General features: G+C 45.8%; 1 pseudogene; it reads right to left on the reverse strand.

Annotated features, from left to right (window-relative positions):
- LOC127621726 (rho guanine nucleotide exchange factor TIAM2-like) overlaps positions 1-20224 on the reverse strand; it is a 61409-nt pseudogene that overhangs the window by 25108 nt on the left and 16077 nt on the right.

Consider the following 20224-nt stretch of genomic DNA (forward strand, 5'->3'; position numbering starts at 1 on the left):
TCTCTCTCTCCATCAGATCTCACAACACCTTCCATAATCCTGATCACACCATTCACTCTCTCAACACAGGCAGCTCACACCTCCTAAATCACAGCAGAACCATGCATACCCTTGGCTTACCTTTCTGCCCCGCTCTGCCTTATCATTCAGCTCCTCTACAGCAGGCGCCACAGAGCTCTCTGGAGCCTCCTGCACTTGAGGAGGATCTGAGGGAGAGAAACACATTGAAATATGTTATTTAAAGAGTGAGCTTTTTATTCAAGTGAGACATGGATAGGCATGGTGAAATAAACACACTTAAGACTAATTTATTTAGTGCAGTCTCTGGGGACACGGCCCGCCATATGCCGACCTTGAATGTATTTGACCTTTATTAACCACCATTGATCTAAAATCACTAACAGCTCTGCATGCAGGGCTGATTTAGATGGTTAATTGTCTTTTTATATTATTTTATAAAGTTTATCGTCTTATGAAAAAGCAAAACCAAAGTGCTATCTTTGCTCCAATGTCGATTTATTACAAAATACAAAAAGTGCATAATTACTGTGCCAAAAATGTGATTATTGCCCAGTGTTTTCCTGTGCAAAACTTGCTGCATCAATGCTATGGTGTTCTATATTTACTCCATCCTTCAATGTCCACCAAACTGTTAGGGGTATAACAGTTATGACCCGGATCAGATAAGGAGAAAGAAAAACTAGGAGTCAAGAAGTTCAATTAAAGAATCCAAAATTTACTGAAGAATAGTTTGCAGTGAAATTGGTACAGCCAGCGGCAAAGTCTCACGAGGAGATCGAAAGCTAACTCATACATTACACAAAATCTTACATCAATTATACCATTTGCAAGGAGTACATTCTATTATTTCACTCCTGATTGGCTAACAGAGCATAAAGTCACAACATATAGATAGCTATAGCACATCAACATTAATCAGCGCAATTGTCCTCCTGGCCCGAGATTTACATCTGAAGTGACCTCGCAGATGGTCTCGGGCGTCTTCGAAGTCTGCCTGCTGTGTCTCCCTGGGTTCAAAACCTGGGTAGAAGGTCAATACGCACACACGAAACACTGATCGAATCGACAGTGTTTCTCTGCGCACAAGGGAACCAGAGCAAACATTTATCAGGTCATTTAAGCCAAAACAAGAGAGATAAAATTTTCACTCCTCAGGCAGAGGAGAGGGGTAGAAATAACATACCTTTCTTCCCTAAAGAAATAATAAGAGAAAATCACACTTCTACTATTCAGGTAGTATTGCATAGGACTTTAAACCATATACTTAATCATAGAAAAGTAACGATCAAACACAGAACATATGTTTAACATTCTCCCTGCCCCCTCTCATCACAGCTAAGCTTATCCCCAAAGGACCTTCAGACTACGGGCAGGACAGAGAGAGAGACTCTGGAATGTTCCTTAAAAGACACTAGTTAACATTCCAACACACATTTTCATCTTAGAAGAAGAATTAACCTTAAGGCATACTAGACATCTCTTACAAAAATCATTGCAAGAAGCCCTCAGTCGTGGCCACCACCAGGTTTTGGAAATCATTGCATGTAGTTTTTCAGGACCTGCATGTGCCAAACCATGATACAAAGACATTAGTTCAGTTCTAGCAGAAACAGGACAAACAAAACGCTCATGAAATTTCCACAGTCCTTCTGCATTTTTCTGAGCTCCTAATTTCGTCCATTGTTCTATCTCTTCCGAGTCGTCTTTATCATAGAGTTTAAAAATGTCTCTGGGGGTCTCACTCTCCTGAGGAGCAAGAGCCATAACACTCACGCAAGTCTCAGTCCGTGTTGCAGCCTCTCTGGCAGCTGTGTCAGCAGCTCGGTTTCCTGTGGCCTCAGGAGAATTGTCCGTTGCATGTCCAGTGACTTTGATAACTGCTCCTGTTGCAGGAAGATCACAGGCATTCATAAGTTCTTTTACCTGCTGTTGATGAGAGATCGGCAGACCGGCAGTGGTTAGAAATCCTCTGCGTCTCCACACAGGGCCGAAGTCATGAACAGCACCATATGCATAACGGCTGTCAGTGTAAACATTGACTCGTTTCCCCTGGCCATACTGCAATGCTCATGTCAATGCGACCAGCTCGGCCACTTGAGCCCCTCCTCCTGAAAGAGAACCACAGTCAACAGTTTCACCATGTTCATTTACAACAGCCCAGCCAGTGAAGCATTTTCCCTGTTCATGAAAGCTGGAACCATCCACGAACAACGTCATGGCATCAGAAAGTGGTTCAGATTGAGTGGTTCAAGTGGTCTCGATCAGTCGGGCACAGTTGTGTGCAGTTCCTTCTTCTGGAAGTAAGGAGGCAGGGTTGATAGCAGATTCAATGTCAATATTTATATCCACATTTTTACTCAAGAGAGTGGCCTCCCATTTAGCTCGTCTTTGATTAGAGATAGAGCCTAAACAAGTGTTTGTTAACAGTTTCAGAATCTGGTGTCTAGTGTGCAGTATCACCTTCTGATGAGTCACAATGTCCTCTGTAACCTTTACAGCCCACTCTGCACAGTCGCATATCAACAGGCACGGATGCTGTCCTGCCATTGAAACAGGAATAGGAGCCGAATAATATCCTACCATCCCATAGGAGTTTCTTCCTGGAACCCTTTGACCCAGGGCCGCTGAATAGGATCGAAGTTCCCACCCATGTCCATAGATGGAACGGCCTGCTGGCATCGGCATGACGTAATGCTGGGGAGGAAGCAAGAGTTTCTTTGATACTCACAAACGCCTCCTCCATCTCTTCAGTCCAGTCGATCAGCTCCGATCCAGGTTTTCCTCCTTTCAGCCTCTGTGAGTGGTTTAGAAAGTTCAGTGTATTCAGAAACATACTGGCGGCAATAATTCAAAAGACCCATTACTTGCCTTAGACCAGTAACCGTGTTTGGTTTTGGAAGTTCAATGATAGCTTTAACTCGTTCAGGAGTGATGCGTCTGCCGTGCACACCCACAATTTGCCCCAAATAAGTCACTTCAGGCAGTGCTAGCTGTGCTTTCTTCAAGTTAACCTTGAATCCCCCGTTTTGGAGGGCATTCAAAACAGTCTGTACAGCAGACAAATGTTTGAACTTGGTTGGACTAGCAATTAAAATGTCATCCACATATTGTAGGACAACAGATCCGTCACACTCAATTTTTTTTCTTACCGGATCGATGAAGGATGCTAGTACATGGTGAAACAGTGTGGGTGAGTTGCAGAAACCTTGTGGCAAACGACTCCATGTCCATTGGCGACCCCTGCTGGTGAAAGCAAATCTGCCTTGATCCTCCTTGGCTAGGGGACAAGTCCAAAAACCATTAGAAATTTCTAAAGCAGTAAAAAGACAATGTTCAGATCCTATCTCGTGTAGGATAGTTGCAGGGTTGGCCACCAGAGGGTGCATTTTCTCAGACACTGCATTCAGAGAAGTGTAATCAATGGTCAAACGCCAGCTCCCATCTGGCTTTTTGACAGGCCACATAGGAGAGTTAGTGGGAGAGGCACAGGGAATCACAATCCCCCGTTTGCATAGTTCATCAACAACCGTGTCAGCCCCTTCTCGGGCCTCATTTTTCAAAGGATATTGTCTTTTGGCTTCATGCAAAGGACCTGGGATGCTCAGTGGCTGAATCTGTGCTAAACCACAATCATATTTATCTTTGGCCCATACATCAGGGAATTTGGAAATTATAAACTTCCACTCAGAGCGCGTCTCAGCTAGACTAACAGATTCTGCCACTGCACATTTCTGCTCATGGTGGGGGCTACTCTGAGATAAGCGAATTGTTTCATTGCAGCCAAGCACTAGCTTATCTTGAGAAAGCAAAACATCAGCCTCGAGTTCTTTCAGAATGTCAACACTGATTAAAGTACCCACAGTATTTTCTCCCACCCAAAATTCAGTCCAATATACAGTTTCAGAGTTAGAAAGGGTTAGAGGGACAGGAACAGATTTATGAAATACATTTGTGCCATTTAAACCTTCTATATACAAAGTTTCAGAAGTGATCTCAAGATCGAGATCTGTAATTGATACAGTCGCGCCCGTGTCAATCAAAATAAGGCATTGCCGGCCTCCTAACAACGCATGTATGAATGGGCAGGTGTCTGCATAATTACATGAACCGGAGGCCGCTGACCCCTATTCGTCACCTATCAGCTGTCTCAGCTTTTTGAGTTCAGCTGTAGTCAGAGAGTTAAACTTCGGAGCATCACTGTTGACAAAAACATCATTTTTAAGACCTTCCTTTTTCTCATTTCTGTGATTTTTTTTTGTTTACCACTTCGACAGTGTCTAGCAATGTGGCCCTCTCTGTTACAATTCCTGCATCTGTCAACAGGCTTGGTACAATCTCTAGAGGTATGACCTTTTTCGTCACAATTATAGCAGGTTATGTTATGGCGGGGGCTCATTTCCACTTCAACTGACACAGCAGATACTTTACCCACATTAACATCATCCTCACGTGTTTGCAAACGGCTCCAGCTTACAGAGCACCAACGAAGCAAATCCTCCCAATATCTAATGTCAATGGCACTGTTCAACAACATGTCTCGGTATTGTTTATTCAATCCGCCTGTAGCGGATACTATCACTATGGCAGAATCAAGATCTTCTATGTTGTTGTTTGCAGCACAGTACGTTTCATAGGCTATGCTTGAAAGCTCAATGTATTCTAAGGGGTTTTCGCCAGCCCTCTGTTTAATCTGTGTTACACTGGTCCAGGGAAAAGACCCCGACCCAAAATATCTTTCACGCAGTATCTTGTAATCTGAGTAAGCTTCACAAAACTCAGGCCAATCTGTGGGGACTCTGGGGTGGAAAGGAGCAATCTGAACCGCCCTTAATTTGCTGGGGGGAACCAAACCCTCAACCAAAGACTGTATATCTGCCATCCCCAGATTCTGTTGCCTAGCAACGGCCTCTAGCCTGTCCCATAGAATTTTGTTTGGGTTATACAACTTAAACGGTTCCAACCCTGCAAGCAAACTGTTTTTCTCAGCAGCCGTGAGTCTGACCCATTGACCATCCTCACAGCCAGCCCCCATCTCTGCATTCAATCCTCCCCTATCCTGATGTCGGATTGGGGCGGCGAATGCCATCTCAATGGGTTTAGACATTTCTCTGGGGGACAAGTTAAGATTTATGGCCCCCGGTTTTTGCTTAATCTGCTTTGCTTGCACGGCAGGGATCTCTGAAATGTTATAAGGTGGGGGGCGCGAAACAGCCACATTCAACAATCTGCCCGCCTCAGCATATGGCCCATCGTTCTGATTATCAGTATGATCAACAGCGCTGAAAGCAGCCGCTGCCTGAGCAGTCTGAGAAGGGAAGGTGGGGGCCAAGGGAGGACGGAGAACTGTCTCATCTTTCACAGCACTTTCTGCTTTTTCACAAACAGCCTCAAAACCCTTACTCAAACTACACAAATCACAGCCGACTTCCTGCCCAATAATTTTTGCCACTCTATCACGCTGGGCAATCAACCTAGACCATCCGTCCATCATATTTGGAATTGCCTTTTCATGGTTTAACGGTATACCACCCAGTTTACAAATCCATGAATAGGCAAACACGGATAGATATTTGGCCCTATCAGCGTCTTTTTCGTTCTGCAGCCAGTCAGTCTGCTGCATGACGTTCCAATCAGAATCAAACCCCTGACTGACCATTTTCTTAATGAGTTGTGCACATTTCTTTGATTTGAGCTCGTCAGAGCAGAGCTGTTTACAGCGTGTGCCCTGCTCGTTTTGGTCAGAACTACTCATAAAATTCCCTTTATCAGACATTTTTCTTGGTCACAGTTGAAAATCACTACCGAAAAGATTTTAGCAGCAAGTATTTGACGTGGATAAATTAACTATAGCAGCAACAATACTGGATTTCTACCAATTTCACCACAAAGTATTCTTCACAAACATCCTGGTCACATATACTGATCCATACCAATTAGGGTCACAATTTATTTACTTACTTGGGACAGCTCCTGATGCATCCCTGGTAAAACAATCCCTATTGTATTTTATTTTATTTTATAACTAATATCTGAATCCCTAACTGCCTGATTCACTAAGCTCGGGGTACCCCTATCTGAGTTGGAAGAGACTGAGCAGGTTTACGGTGCCACTGGACCTCTCGTCCAGGGACGCACTATGCCGGGGTGGTGCTTCACCCATGCCCACCTGGGCCCCCTCACAGAGCACGTTTCACTTGCGCTGTTTGCTGTTGCCCCTTAAACAGCTCTCTCAGTGACTTCTTATACTCTCAATAGTATAATTAAATTACTCTTTACACGCCTCGTCGGAGTGAAGCTCTCCCGCTCCCCTTCAAAATCTCTTCCAGTCAGACAGCCCTAACAATTAATAAAAAGCTTCCTACCTTGTTTGCTGATTTGCCAGAGATGTCACCACGGAGTGATTGCCCGCATCCTCCACCAAACTGTTAGGGGTATAACTGTTAGGGGTATAACAGGTATGACCCGGATCAGATAAGGAGAAAGAAAAACCAGGAGTCAAGAAGTTCAATTAAAGAATCCAAAATTTACTGAAGAATAGTTTGCAGTGAAATTGGTACAGCCAGCGGCAAAGTCTCACGAGGAGATCGAAAGCTAACTCATACCTTACACAAAATTTTACATCAATTATACCATTTGCAAGGAGTACATTCTATTATTTCACTCCTGATTGGCTACAAGAACATAGTCACAACATATAGATTGCTATGCCCTATCAACATTAATCAGCGCAATTGTCGTCCTGGGGCCCGAGATTTACGTCTGAAGTGACCTCGCAGATGATCGCGAGCGTCTTCGAGTCGGCCTGGTGTGCCTCCCTGGGTGCAAAACCTAGGTAGAAGGTCAAACGCACACACAAAACACTGACGAACAACAGTTTTTCTCTGGGCACAGGAGAGCCAGAGCACACATTATCAGGTCATTTAAGCCAAAACAAGAGAGATAAAATTTTCACTCCTCAGGCAGAGGAGAGGGGTAGAAATAACATACCTTTCTTCCCTAAAGAAATAATAAGAGAAAATCACAGTTCTACTATTCAGGTAGTATTGCATAGGACTTTAAACCATATACTTAATCATAGAAAAGTAACGATCAAACACAGAACATATGTTTAACATTCTCCCTGCCCCCTCTCATCACAGCTAAGCTTATCCCCAAAGGACCTTCAGACTACGGGCAGGACAGAGAGAGAGACTCTGGAATGTTCCTTAAAAGACACTAGTCAACATTCCAACACACATATGATTCAAAGTATGTTTCAGTTATGCATAAGAAAATAGAATTGATTATGTGATCATGAATATAGTTAATTCATCACTTTATTAAAGAAGTTAAGCAACAGAATATAGATAGATATTGATATAAAAGGATATATATATATGTATTGCTATATCTGAAGAGCCAAGGGATTTTGACCCTCACCCTTCAAAGGTATTATGTATTTTTTGCGTGTTGCATCATCCACAATAAGTGTGATAAAAGTCTCTTAGCAACCCTCAACAGTGCTGGGTAGTAACAGATTACATGTAATCTGCATTACATAATCAGATTATAATCAAGTACTTGTAATTGGATAAATACAATTTTAAAATACTCATAATTAGACTACAGTTACTTTTTATAAATTACATGATTACATAATAACAAGGCAATGGCATTAAATTGATCTCAGATTAATATTTTGAGCATGTGCTCATTTCATGGTGTGACAGAAACATACTGTATGCACCTCAGCTAAGGAATAGGTGATGGACAATTAAAGTAAGGGTTAAAAGTAAGTGTCAGAGTTTTGAGCAGTTAGCTTTGGCCTAGCAATGTCATTGCTGTTGATTTCAGGTTCATTGCTGTTTGTTCATGTTATGTTTCTGTTGTTTTATGCACTTAAAATTAATTAAATATGTTTTAAAAAAAATGTCTTATTACCTCACTAAAGGTATGCAGCTCACACATTGAACTTAATTGCTTCAAAGGATCTAAAGGATGTCATATCTAAGTGTCATGCCCGGAGGTTACACAATAGTTCAACTGCAAAATATGCAGCAATATGGTACAAAGCCCATCGCTCTACTGTTGCTGCTGATGCAGTGGAGTCCACTGCATGAAACTTGATGAAACTTGTTCCTTGTGTGACTCGGATGAACTCTGATGTTTAAAAATATTTAGCTCTTTTAGAATATTCTTGCTGTTCAAAAGATAATATATTGCATCTCAACTTTGGAATAGACAATGGACTATCAGTAAACAGTAAGGGTTAAAAGTGTTTTTATATGAAAGCTTTGACCCAGGCAACATCGTTGCTGTTGATTTTATGGTCAATAATCTTTGTAATGCTGCAATTATTTTATGCACTTAAAATTAACTTGATGTCTCAGTGTTTTGAATTATAAACTTTGGCACTGTCATTGCTGTTATAGTTAACATTTATTCCATTAATTTAATGTGTAATGCATGTTTAAACAATGTCATAAGAAGCTCTTTTTGTTTGTTGAAAAAAAAGATTTTTTTTCCCTCTTTGTACTATTATGTTAAAATGTTTATTCTACTCAAATGCATGTGACATAAAAATAGAATAAAATAGAATTTGGTTGAAAGTAATCCAAAAGTTATCTGATTAGATTACCTCAAAAATGTAATCTATGAGATAACGTTACTGATTGCATGTCATTTGTAATCAACATTTTTACACATTTACATTTGGCTTTATATTTTTAAAGAGGCTGCGCTTAAATTATAATCATAATAATGTTACATATTTTAAATAGAATTAATATAAAAATACTACAAATATTATTTAAAAAAAGAGGATATCTGGAGAAGATACATTTCACCTCAGGCTGCAGGTGCTTCTTCTCTCTCTCACTCAAGGCGCACACAGGAAAATGTCCTCTCGCTATAGACAAGCAAACTCAGAAAAGTATCTAGAAATCACTTCGGTGGTGGTGAGGGAATCAGATTTCCAAACATTTGAAGGTACCAGTAGATGTTTTCACATTTGAGTCTTCTTTAAATCTGTGCATGCTTGCTAGTTATTTTTCCGTGCAGCCTTTTACAAGTGCAGAATAGCCGTCTCAGGTGAGTCAAGTCCCTTCTTTCACCAGACCATGCCGACTTGTTAATATTGCTCATCAAAAAATTTATGCTTTTGAGTAAGTAGCCTAGAAAATTGTCTAGGTTACGAATGTAACCTCCGTTCCCCGATGGAGGGAACGAGACGTTGTGTCAGAGAAGCGACACTAAGGGTCTCTCTTGAGCCACCGAGTATACCTCTGATCTATGAAAAAAGGCCAATGAGAAGTTGGCAGCTAGTATTTGCATACCCCGCCCACGGACATACGGGTACAAAGGCGAGGCAAATACTAGAGTTCATTCAGGTTCACTACAGCGGCTCGGCTCAGTGACGTGGCCAGGAAGGACACAACGTCTCGTTCCCTCCATCGGGGAACGGAGGTTACATTCGTACATTCGAGGTTACATCTCTCCACGTTGTGTCGGAGAAGTGACACTAGGGGTCCAATTTAAATTACGCCATGCGCTGAGCCGTGTACGTGGTCTGACACAGGAGTGGGCAGGTGTTTTTTACGTGCCAGATGACCAGCTGTATCAGACTACACGTACCCTTCCCCAATGCCCCACAAAAGTCGTCGGAATCCTTTTGGTTACCCTGACAGGGGAACAAGGCGATGCTTGCCAACCTGGGAACGGGCCAAGCCTGGCTGGGCCTCTTTTCTCTCTATGTTTCTCGCATAGAGCAATAGACAGCCAGGGCCCTTACACGCACTGAGGGAAGGGGTCTTGCCCAATTTCCTATTCTTTCAAGGGGAAAGACCCTGCGGAGACCACCCCTACCCAGCTGGGGAGGTAAGGTGGTGAATACATCACATGTGTTTTTAGGCGACACGTGGAAGTGGCGCGGTGGTAGATCCATCCTCAGCGAGGGGGGAGTTGCTACACATGGCGACCAAAGGGCAGCTGGAACTTACCCAAGTAAAACGCGGGTCCACTCGTAAGGGGACCGTATCGCGGAAAATACACACAGGGGGAGTCCGCGTAGGAGTCCTCACCCTCTGGAGCACCTATTCCAGTACCTGGGAAAAAAGACGCACAGTTTTACCTCAAGCGAGGGAAAGGGCGTATATGCAAGCGATTCACCCGGTCAGCCCATCAGCGTGTTACCGAGTTCTACTGGCTCGTACCTGAGAAAACACGGGATGAAACTGACTCAACCCTGAGATTATAGTATCTTGTAAAGGTGTTGGGTGTCGCCCAACCCGCTGCTCTACAAATGTCTGCCAGGGAGGTACCCCTGGCCAGTGCCCACGAGGACGCAACACTCCTTGTCGAGTGAGCTCAGACCCGCAAAGGGGGGGGCACGGCCTGATTGTGATAAGCCAGTGAAATGGCATCTACTACCCAGTGGGAAAGCCTCTGTTTGGAGACAGCGTTTCCTTTCTTCTGTCCCCCAAAGCATACAAAGAGCTGCTCAGAGTGTCTAAAGCTCTGCGCGTGGTCCAGATAGGTACGCAAAGCACGTACCGGACACAGCAACGATGGGGCTGGGTCTGCCTCCTCCCGGGGCAGCGCTTGCAGGTTCACTACCTGGTTTCTGAAGGGCGTGGTAGGAACCTTGGGCACATATCCCGGTCGCGGTCTTAGGATCACATGAGTGTCTGCCGGACCGAACTCCAGGCAAGTGTCGCTGACAGAGAACGCTTGCAGGTCCCCGACCCTCTTGATGGAGGCGAGCGTGATCAGCAGGGCAGTCTTAAGAGAAAGGGCCCTGAGTCCAACTGATTCTAGCGGCTCAAAGGGAGGTCTCTGGAGGCCCTCGAGGACTACCGAGAGGTCCCAGGAGGGGAACAGGCTTGGCCGGGAGGGATTTAACCTCCGGGCGCCTCTTAGGAACCTGATGATTAAGTCGTGCTTACCAAGGGACTTGCCATCTACTGCGTCGTGGTGGGCCGCGATAGCAGCAACATACACCTTCAAGGTGGACGGGGACAGCCTCCCCTCCAACCTCTCCTGCAGGAATAGGAGCACTGACCTAACTGCGCACCTCTGTGGGTCTTCAGCCTGGGAAGAACACCAATTTGCGAACAAGCGCCACTTCAGGCCAGCTAGATCTTGGTAGGCCAGCTAGATCTTCCGCGTCCTGTCCAGGGACCAGACGTGGAGTTTCCAGAGGTCTGGATGTGGATGCCAGAGCATGCCCTGCCCCTGAGAAAGAAGGTACTTCCTCAGGGGAATTCGCCAGGGAGTAGCGAGGAGTACGAGGTCTGTGTGCCAGCGCGTCTGCCCCGAGGGGAGCCTCTGTCTGGCCATACCAGAGCGGGCAGTGGAAGGTCTCTCGGGAGGCAAGCAGGTCTTCCTGGGCCTTGCCGAATCGTTCCCAAATCAGCTGAACCGACTGGGGGTGAAGCCTCCACTCTCCACTGGGCAAGCGTTGTCGTGACAGCGCATCCGCTACCACATTGAGTTTGCCGGGGATGTGAGTGGCATGCAGCGACCTGAGTCTGGCTCCAAAGGAGGAGACGACGGGCGAGTCGTGACGTGGTGGAAGCATACGCCGCCATGGCGATTTATGTACGCTACCGCAGTGGTGCTGTCTGACCTGATTTGGACATGTTTGTCTCGAATTAACGGGAGGAACTGTCGCAGGGCAAAGAAAACAGTCAACAACTCTAGGCAATTTATATGCCAGCGCAGCGGGGCCCCTCTCCAAAGGCCCGCAGCTGCGTGCCCGTTGCAAATGGCGCCCCAACCCGATTTGGATACGTCGGTAGTGACCAGGATGCGTCGGGACACCTGCTGCAGGGGCACTCCTGCCTGTAAAAAGCAGAGGTCTGTCCAGGGTTTGAGTGTTTGGCGGCATGCAGGGGTGATTATCACACGGTGCGTGCCGTGGCACCATGCTGGTCTCGGGACTCAAGTCTGAAGCCAGTGCTGAAGCGGTCTCATATACATCAACCCCAGCGGCATGACTGCGGCGGAGGATGCTATATGCCCCAGGAGCCTCTGGAAAAGTTTTAGAGGGACCGTTGTGCCTGGCTTGAACTTTGTGAGGCATTTCAGCACCGACTGTGCACGCTCGTTGGTGAGACGTGCGGACATTGAGACTGAGTCCAACTCCATGCCGAGAAAGGAGATGCTCTGAACCGGAGTGAGCTTGCTCTTTTCTCGGTTGACCTGAATCCCCAAGCGGCTGAGGTGCTTGAGCACCTGGTCTCTGTGAGTGCATAGTAACTCTCGGGGAGTGGGCCAGTATGAGCCAGTCGTCGAGGTAGTTGAGTATGCGGATGCCGGCTTCTCGGAGCGGGGCAAGAGCTGCCTCTACGACTTTCGTGAAGACGCGAGGGGACAGAGACATGCCGAAGGGGAGGACTTTGTACTGGAACGCCTGGCCGTCGAACGTGAACCGTAGGAAGGGTCGGTGTCACGGCAGAATTGAGACGTGGAAGTACGCATCCTTTAGGTCTACCGCTGTGAACCAATCTAGGTGCCGGACGCCTGTTAAGATACACTTTAGCGTGAGCATTTTGAACGGGAGTTTGAGCAGTGCTCGGTTTAAAACTCGTAGGTCCAAGATTGGTCGTAAGACGCTGCCTTTCTTGGGTACAACGAAGTAAGGGCTGTAGAAACCCTTCTTCATTTCGGTTGGAGGGACAGGCTCTATCGCATCTTTTAGTAGAAGAGTAGCGATCTCCGCGCGCAGGGATTGGACATGTTCTCCGTGCACTGCGGTGAAGCGGACGCCCGCGAAGGGGGGCGGGGGCCTGGCAAACTTAATTGCTTAACCAAGTCGGATGGTCCGGGCCAGCCAGCGTGACGGGTTGGGAAGTGAAAGCCACGCATCCAATCTCCGTGCTAGGGGCACCAAGGGGACAAGTATTTTCGACGTACCCGGCGGGGCTTCGCAGCAGGGCGAAGCAGGTAATGTGCCGTTGGGAGGCGAGGGTGCATCCCGAGGCGAGGGTGCTGAGAAAAGACTCGAAGCACTTACTTTGCTCCGTGCACCCGGCAGGGGGCGGGTTAGTGACTGAGGAGGAGGTCTTATGGTGGCGTCCTCTGGACTCGTCAGAACCGGCCGGCCGGGGGTCAGTCGTGGGGCTGAAGGTGGACCTGTGGCCGCATCCACCATGCCGGGACTGTTGAGATCTAGGGGCAGAGTGCCGTGAGAATGGCATTTGCGGGCCAGATGACCCAGAGGCAAAGGAAATAGCTCTTTTATTGAGAATTTGGGTACCGCTGCCCCGGTTAAGGGGAGCAGCAAATGAAATGTATTCAAAACAAAATTCTCCTCCCGGCCCTCCACTGGGGGACAGAGCGGTCTTACCATCTCCGGAGCTAACATCTTGGGCTCTGGGTCGTCCGTCTCAGGAGCGCCTGGGAGCCTTCCGGGTCCTCGAAGGGGTCCATGAGACGGGGGGCGTCGGCTTCCTGCGGGGCGCTCGACGCGTGGGCTGAGAGCTGGGCCCAGGTTGAGGCGGAGCAGCCTGTTGTTTCTTCGCAGGGGGACGCCCTCGGCGAGCAGACGGGGCATGGCCCGAGGTGGCAGACTTGCGGCGGGGCAGGATCTGGGAGATCGCCTCCGTCTGTTTCTTCACCGCGGAGAACTGCTGAGTAACGTCCTCGACGGTGTCGCCGAAGAGGCCGAACTCGTAGACTGGGGCGTCGAGAAAGCGAGTCTTGTCGGTCTCACGCATCTCGACCAAGTTCAGCCACAGGTGTCGTTCCTGGACCACGAGGGTGGCCATTGCCTGCCCGAGTGACTATGCTGTGACCTTGTGTGGCTGTGAGGGCGAGGTCGGCTGGAGTGGCTTGTTCTCGGTTGAAAACAAGTCGCGACCGCAACGTTGTCATGGTCATGTTCTCGCAGTGAGAACATGAACCATCCACAAACGCAGCCTCAGTGTGATCGCTACCCAGACACACAAGACAACGCCTGTGGCCGTCTGAAATGGAGAGCACTCTACCGCATCCAGGAACTACACAGCGGCGGAACGTCATCTTTATAAAGACGCGTCCTGAAAAGGACGTTCAACGCTCGCTGTGTTTGCTCTTTTAGAGGAAATTACTCTTTAAAATAAAATCACTCTTTTAAGAAACACTTTCGAGTTTTTATCTGTGCTGTCGAAGCGCCCAGGGGCAACAATGCACAGCCGTGCACAGGATAGGAGAAAGCCGCTGTTATGCGGCGTCAAATCCAACAGCATGCAGATCGTCAGAGGAATACACGGGTGTGTGTAACTCGTAGCAGACAGCATACAAGACCATCGGCTCCAAAGAAAATTTCTGAATGAACTCTAGTATTTGCCTCGCCTTTGTACCCGTATGTCCGGGGGCGGGGTATGCAAATACTAGCTGCCAACTTCTCATTGGCCTTTTTTCATAGATCAGAGGTATATTCGGTGGCTCAAGAGAGACCCCTAGTGTCGCTTCTCCGACACAACATGGAGAGAGCGACAGAAGGGGAACTTCTGATTAAGAAGGCTATTTCCAAAGAGGTGCCGAAACCTCAACAGGTTAAACTATCTTTTATTCTGTGTGCAAGTCATGTTTAGAATACATTAGGTTTATGGTAGGCTACATCACAAGCCTATTTTGTTTTATCCTATAGCTCATTTGAATTTTTTTTACATTGCAACTGTTATTGTTAACGCTCTTTACTGAACAGTGTCGTTTTAGATCAATGGCTAATGCATTACTGCACATCGTGAAATCCGAACAATTTTTTCTCTCGTAGATTTGGCTTAGCCTACCTGTTAATTATTTTCAACTATCTATGTTAAATAACGTTTACTTGGTGAATTCTGTTTAGAACAGGCTGGGTTGCTCTATTGGTCCTGCATTCAATTGTTTTCAGTAAATATGCCTGTTAAATATTCACAAATGCTGATTCAGTGAATGCGTGTCATGTCCTATATTTCATGTAAAACGTCTGATTTCCTTGGTGAATTTAAAAAAATTTTATCAGATCTTTTAGTTACTGTAGATAGAGCTTTAATTGTTGGTGACTTCAACATTCACATAGATAATGAAAATGATACATTGGGATTAGCATTTGTCGATATTCTCAACTCTCTTGGAGTCAGACAAAATGTAACAGGACCAACGCATCACCATAATCATATGCTAGATTTAATTCTGTCATATGGAGTTGATGTTGATAATATAGAAATTCTGCAGCAGACCGATGACATCTCGGATCATTACCTTGTCTCTTGTATACTGCAATCAGCTAATGTTACTCAATCTACACCAAGCTATCGTTCAGGTAGAACTATTCTTTCGACCACTAAAGATAGCTTCACTAATAATCTTCCATATCTATCTCATACTCTCAATAAACCCCAAAGAAATAAAATTGGAATTATGCAATCATCTGTCATAGCACCTCAGAAAACAGTCTGTCATAGGTCATGAAGAGCTAACAAAAACATCGAAACATCAAAAGCCACAACATGTTTGTTAGTTCCTATAAAAACTGTTCTTAAAAGAGGTATCTCCTGTAATTTCAGAACCTCTTCTTAATATTATTAACTCCTCGCTATGCTTAGGACATGTCCCAAGAAACTTTAAAATGGCAGTTATCAAACCGCTTATTAAGAAGCCACTTGATCGTAGAGAACTGGCTAATTATAGACCGATTTCAAATCTCCCGTTTATGTCAAAAATACTAGAAAAGGTAGTATCCTCCCAAATATGTTCATTTCTACAGAGAAATAGTTTATACGAAGAATTTCAGTTAGGATTTAGGCCTCATCACAGTACAGAGACTGCACTTATCAGAGTAACAAATTACTTGCTCTTATCATCTGACCGTGGCTGCATTTCTCTTCTAGTGCTTTTAGATCTTAGTGCTGCATTTAACACGATAGATCACGACATTCTCTTGAATAGGCTAGAGAATTATGTTGGCATTTGTGAGTGCATTAGCATGGTTTAGGTCATATTTAGCAGACCGCTACCACTTTGTCTATGTAAATGAGGAATTGTCAAATCAAACAAATGTAAAATATGGAGTGCCATAGGGATCAGTTTTAGGGCCTCTGCTTTTCTCCATGTATATGCTTCCCCTGGGAGATATTATCAGGAATCGTGGAATAAGTTTCCACTGCTATGCCGACAATACACAACTTTATATTTCTTCAAAACCTGATGAGATTTCACAATTCTCGAAATTAGCAGAGTGTATCAATGAAATAAAAGATTGGATGCCAGAAATTTCCTTCTACTCAATTCTGACAAAAGAGAGGTACTAATTATTGGACCAAAAAACTCTAAAAATAAAATAAACCACTACAATATAATTTTACTCTCGATGGATGTACTGTTACATCATCTTCAACAGCGAAGAACTTAGGTGTTATATTTGATACCAATCTTTCCTTTGAAAATTAAATTACCAAAGTTTGAAGAACAGCATTCTTCCACCCAAGAAATAATGCTAAATTAAGGCACATGCTCTCTGTTGCTGATGCCGAAAAACTAATGAATGCGTTCATGACCTCAAGACTAGATTATTGTAATGCATTACTGGGAGGATGTCCACAAGATCAATAAATAAACTTCAATTGGTTCAAAATGCAGCAGCCAGAGTACTAACGAGAACCAAGAATTATGATCATATTAGCCCCATTTTATCGTTACATTGGCTACCTGTTAAATTCCGTATTAATTTTTTAATTCTGTTAACTACGGACAAAGCTTTGAATGGTCTAGCTCTGCAGTACTTAAGTGACCTTCTACCACGCTATAATCCATCATGTTCATTACGATCGCAAAATTCTGGCCTGTTAATAGTTCCTAGAATATCAAAATCCACAAAAGGAGGTAGATCCTTTTCATATTTGGCTCCTAAACTATGGAATAGTCTCCTTAACACTGTTCGAGATTCAGACACACTCCCTCAGTTCAAGTCTAGACTAAAGACTCATCTGTTTAGCCAGGCATACAACAAATTTATCCTCCAACCCACAATTATGCTGCTTTAGTTGGGTCTGCCAGAACCAGAAACACTGATCATGATTTATAACTCTGCAATAAATTGAATGGCATCTATGCTTATATTATTTTATTTGTTTCCTTGTCTCAACCTCGAGACTCCTATCCTGAGGTCACCAGAACTGGCTGGATCCAGCACCATTCCTGCTTTGTGTTGGACTCCACTGCTACGTGTCACTGAATGATGATGACTAAATGCAGCCGGTGCCAGCCAACACAAAGTCTATTATGATGGACTTCAGATGATGAACTGGTGCCAACTCCAACCATAAGACATGGGATACTTCATATGCCATTGTTTGAACCTTGGAATTAGGATGGACCACACTGAACCTCACCAAAATTACCGGCCAGGTTGAACTGCGTTTCACATCCCTGATCTATTGATGGACTACGATCTTGAAATGGAATGCATAGACTAACAATTGCCAACAAAAGCCTTCATCAGCCAATTAACAAGGACAGTTGCATCTATGTGAACTTCTGCAGTTAATCCAGGATGGACATCAAAGACATTGGTCATTAATCTTACAGTTCAAACAAAATCGATGTTTAAACACTGACCCTTAACACTTACTTAGTTTAATCATTTTAAACCATGACTTCAACTATACATAAGTGATATTTACATTATATTCATGATGTAAGCCAGAGGGGAACTGGCCTCCACAGTGAGTCTGGTTTCTCCCAAGGTTATTTTTCTAAATTAATCAACATCTTATGGAGTTTTGTGTTCCTTGCCACAGTCGCCTTCAGCTTGCTCACTGTTAATAATACAATTATTATTTCATTACTTTTAAACGTGATTAACAATCGTATTTTATCTAATTACACAATGATGATTCATCGACATTATAGACATTACAGTTTTATCGTCTGTTAATGCTGATCTTCTGTAAAGCTGCTTTGAAACTATGTGTGTTGTGAAAGGCACTATACAACTCAAATTGACTTTACTTGACATTTGTCACGTTCCCCTGTTGTCTGCCCCTGTGTTCTGTGTCTCACCAGTCTATTGTTTAGAACTACATTTCCCACAATCCACCTGCCGTCATCACTGCCATTTTGTGTCATTGTTCACACCTGTTTATCATTTGTAATCATCCTGTCCTTGTGTATTTATACCCTGGTTTTTTGTTCTGTCTTTGTCAATCGTTGAAATGTTTTAGCCTGGTGTGTTTCCCCTACCCGTGTGTGAGGGTTCTTGTCAAGGAAGACACGGGAAACAGCGTTGGCTTCAAAGGTAAGATTCTTTTAATTCTTTTCTCCAGTTTAAATGTGGGTATCTCTTTTCTGTGTTGGCGACGGGTTCTCTCTCTCCCTCCTCTGTGGCTGCTGGCATTTTTAACCGCTCTCCTCACTCTACTGCAATTAGAGACAGGTGTTAGACATAATTTAGCCCAGGTGTGAGCGCCCTTACCGCTTTTCTCTCCCGGACGGGCGCTTGACCACGCCCCCGCTGCCACATACCCCCACCGCCCGACTCAGGCCGGGGCGTCATCCGGCCTGCCTACCACTCCCCCATTTCTGGAGAGGAAGTCGGCGGCAGCCATCTGCACCCCGGTCTGTGGACCACCTTGAACTTAAAAGGCTGGAGGGCCAGATACCAACGGGTGATCCGGGCGTTAGTATCCTTCATGCGGTGGAGCCACTGGAGTGGGGCATGGTCCGAACAGAGGGTGAAGGCCCGCCCCAGCAGGTAGTATCGGAGGGTGAGGACCGCCCACTTGATGGCCAGACACTCCTTCTCCACGGTGCTGTACTTAGTCTCCCTTAAGGAGAGCTTCCGGCTAATGTACAGCACCGGGCTCCTCCCTCCACCAGCTGCGAGAGTACGGCCCCCAGCCCTCTGTCTGAAGCGTCCGTCTGCAATACAAAGGGAGAGAGAAGTCAGGTGCATGCAAAGCGGCCCCCACAAAGTGCAGCTTTAATCTGCGTGAACGCCTGTTGGCACTGCTCCGACCATTGGACCGGATCTGGAGCCCCCTTTTTAGTGAGGTCAGTCAGCGGGCTGGTGACGTCCGAATAATTAGGTACAAATCTTCTGTAATAGCCAGCCAGCCCCAGGAACTGCCTCACCCCCTTTTGGTCTTGGGTCTAGGGCAAGTCGCAATCGCCGCGGTCTTATCAATTTGGGGATGCACCTGGCCATGACCCAAGTGGAACCCCAGATACCGTACCTCCACGCGCCCAACCGCGCACTTCTTAGGGTTTGCTGTGAGCCCCGCTCGCCGCAGCGATCTCAGGACGGCCCTCAGATGTTGCATGTGCCGCTGCCAATCATTGCTATAAATGATGATGTCATCTAAATAGGCAGCGGCGTACGCGGTGTGCGGTCTGAGGATCCGATCCATGAGTCGCTGAAACGTGGCTGGTGCCCCAAACAAACCGAAAGGAAGTGTTACAAATTGGTGTAATCCAAACGGCGTGGTGAAGGCTGTTTTCTCGCGGGACATTGGTGTCAAGGGATCTGCCAATAACCCTTTGTTAAATCCAGGGTCGAGTAAAATCGAGCAGTACCTAACCGATCGAGCAGTTCATCAACACGGGGCATTGGGTACGCGTCAAATTTAGAGACCGCGTTGACTTTTCTGTAATCCACACAGAACCGAACAGACCCATCACTCTTGGGAACAAGAACAACCGGGCTGGACCAATCACTGTGGGATTCCTCTATTACGCCCATATCAAGCATTACATCTAATTCTTCCCGAACGATTTTCTTTCTATGTTCGGGTAAGCGATAGGGGCGGCAACGCACCACCGCGCCGGCTCGGTCTCGATGTGGTGCTGTATGAGGTTTGTACGGCCCGGAGAGGGAAAACACGTCCGCAAACTCTTTTTGTAACTCAGAAACCTCTGTGAGCTGCCGCGTGAGAGTTGGTCTCCACAAGTGACCGAAGTGTTGAGATTGTAGTCTTTGTTTATCTCCGGTCCGAGCTCCGCCCTCTCCGGCACTACCGTGGCCAACGTCACAGAGGCCGCCTCCTCCCTCCATAATTTCAGGAGGTTGAGGTGATAAATTTGACGGCGCCCCTCTATCGGTACGTACAACCTCATAATCGAGATCCCCACTTGTCGTGTGACCTCAAAGGGTCCTTGCCACTTGGCGAGTAATTTAGAGCTTCGATGTTGGGAGTAATACGAGTACCTTGTCTCCCGGTGCAAATTCCCGTAGCCGAGCACCCCTGTCATACAGCCGGCG

This window comes from Xyrauchen texanus, chromosome 28 (genome assembly GCF_025860055.1).
Source record: "Xyrauchen texanus isolate HMW12.3.18 chromosome 28, RBS_HiC_50CHRs, whole genome shotgun sequence".
NCBI lineage: Eukaryota > Metazoa > Chordata > Actinopteri > Cypriniformes > Catostomidae > Xyrauchen > Xyrauchen texanus.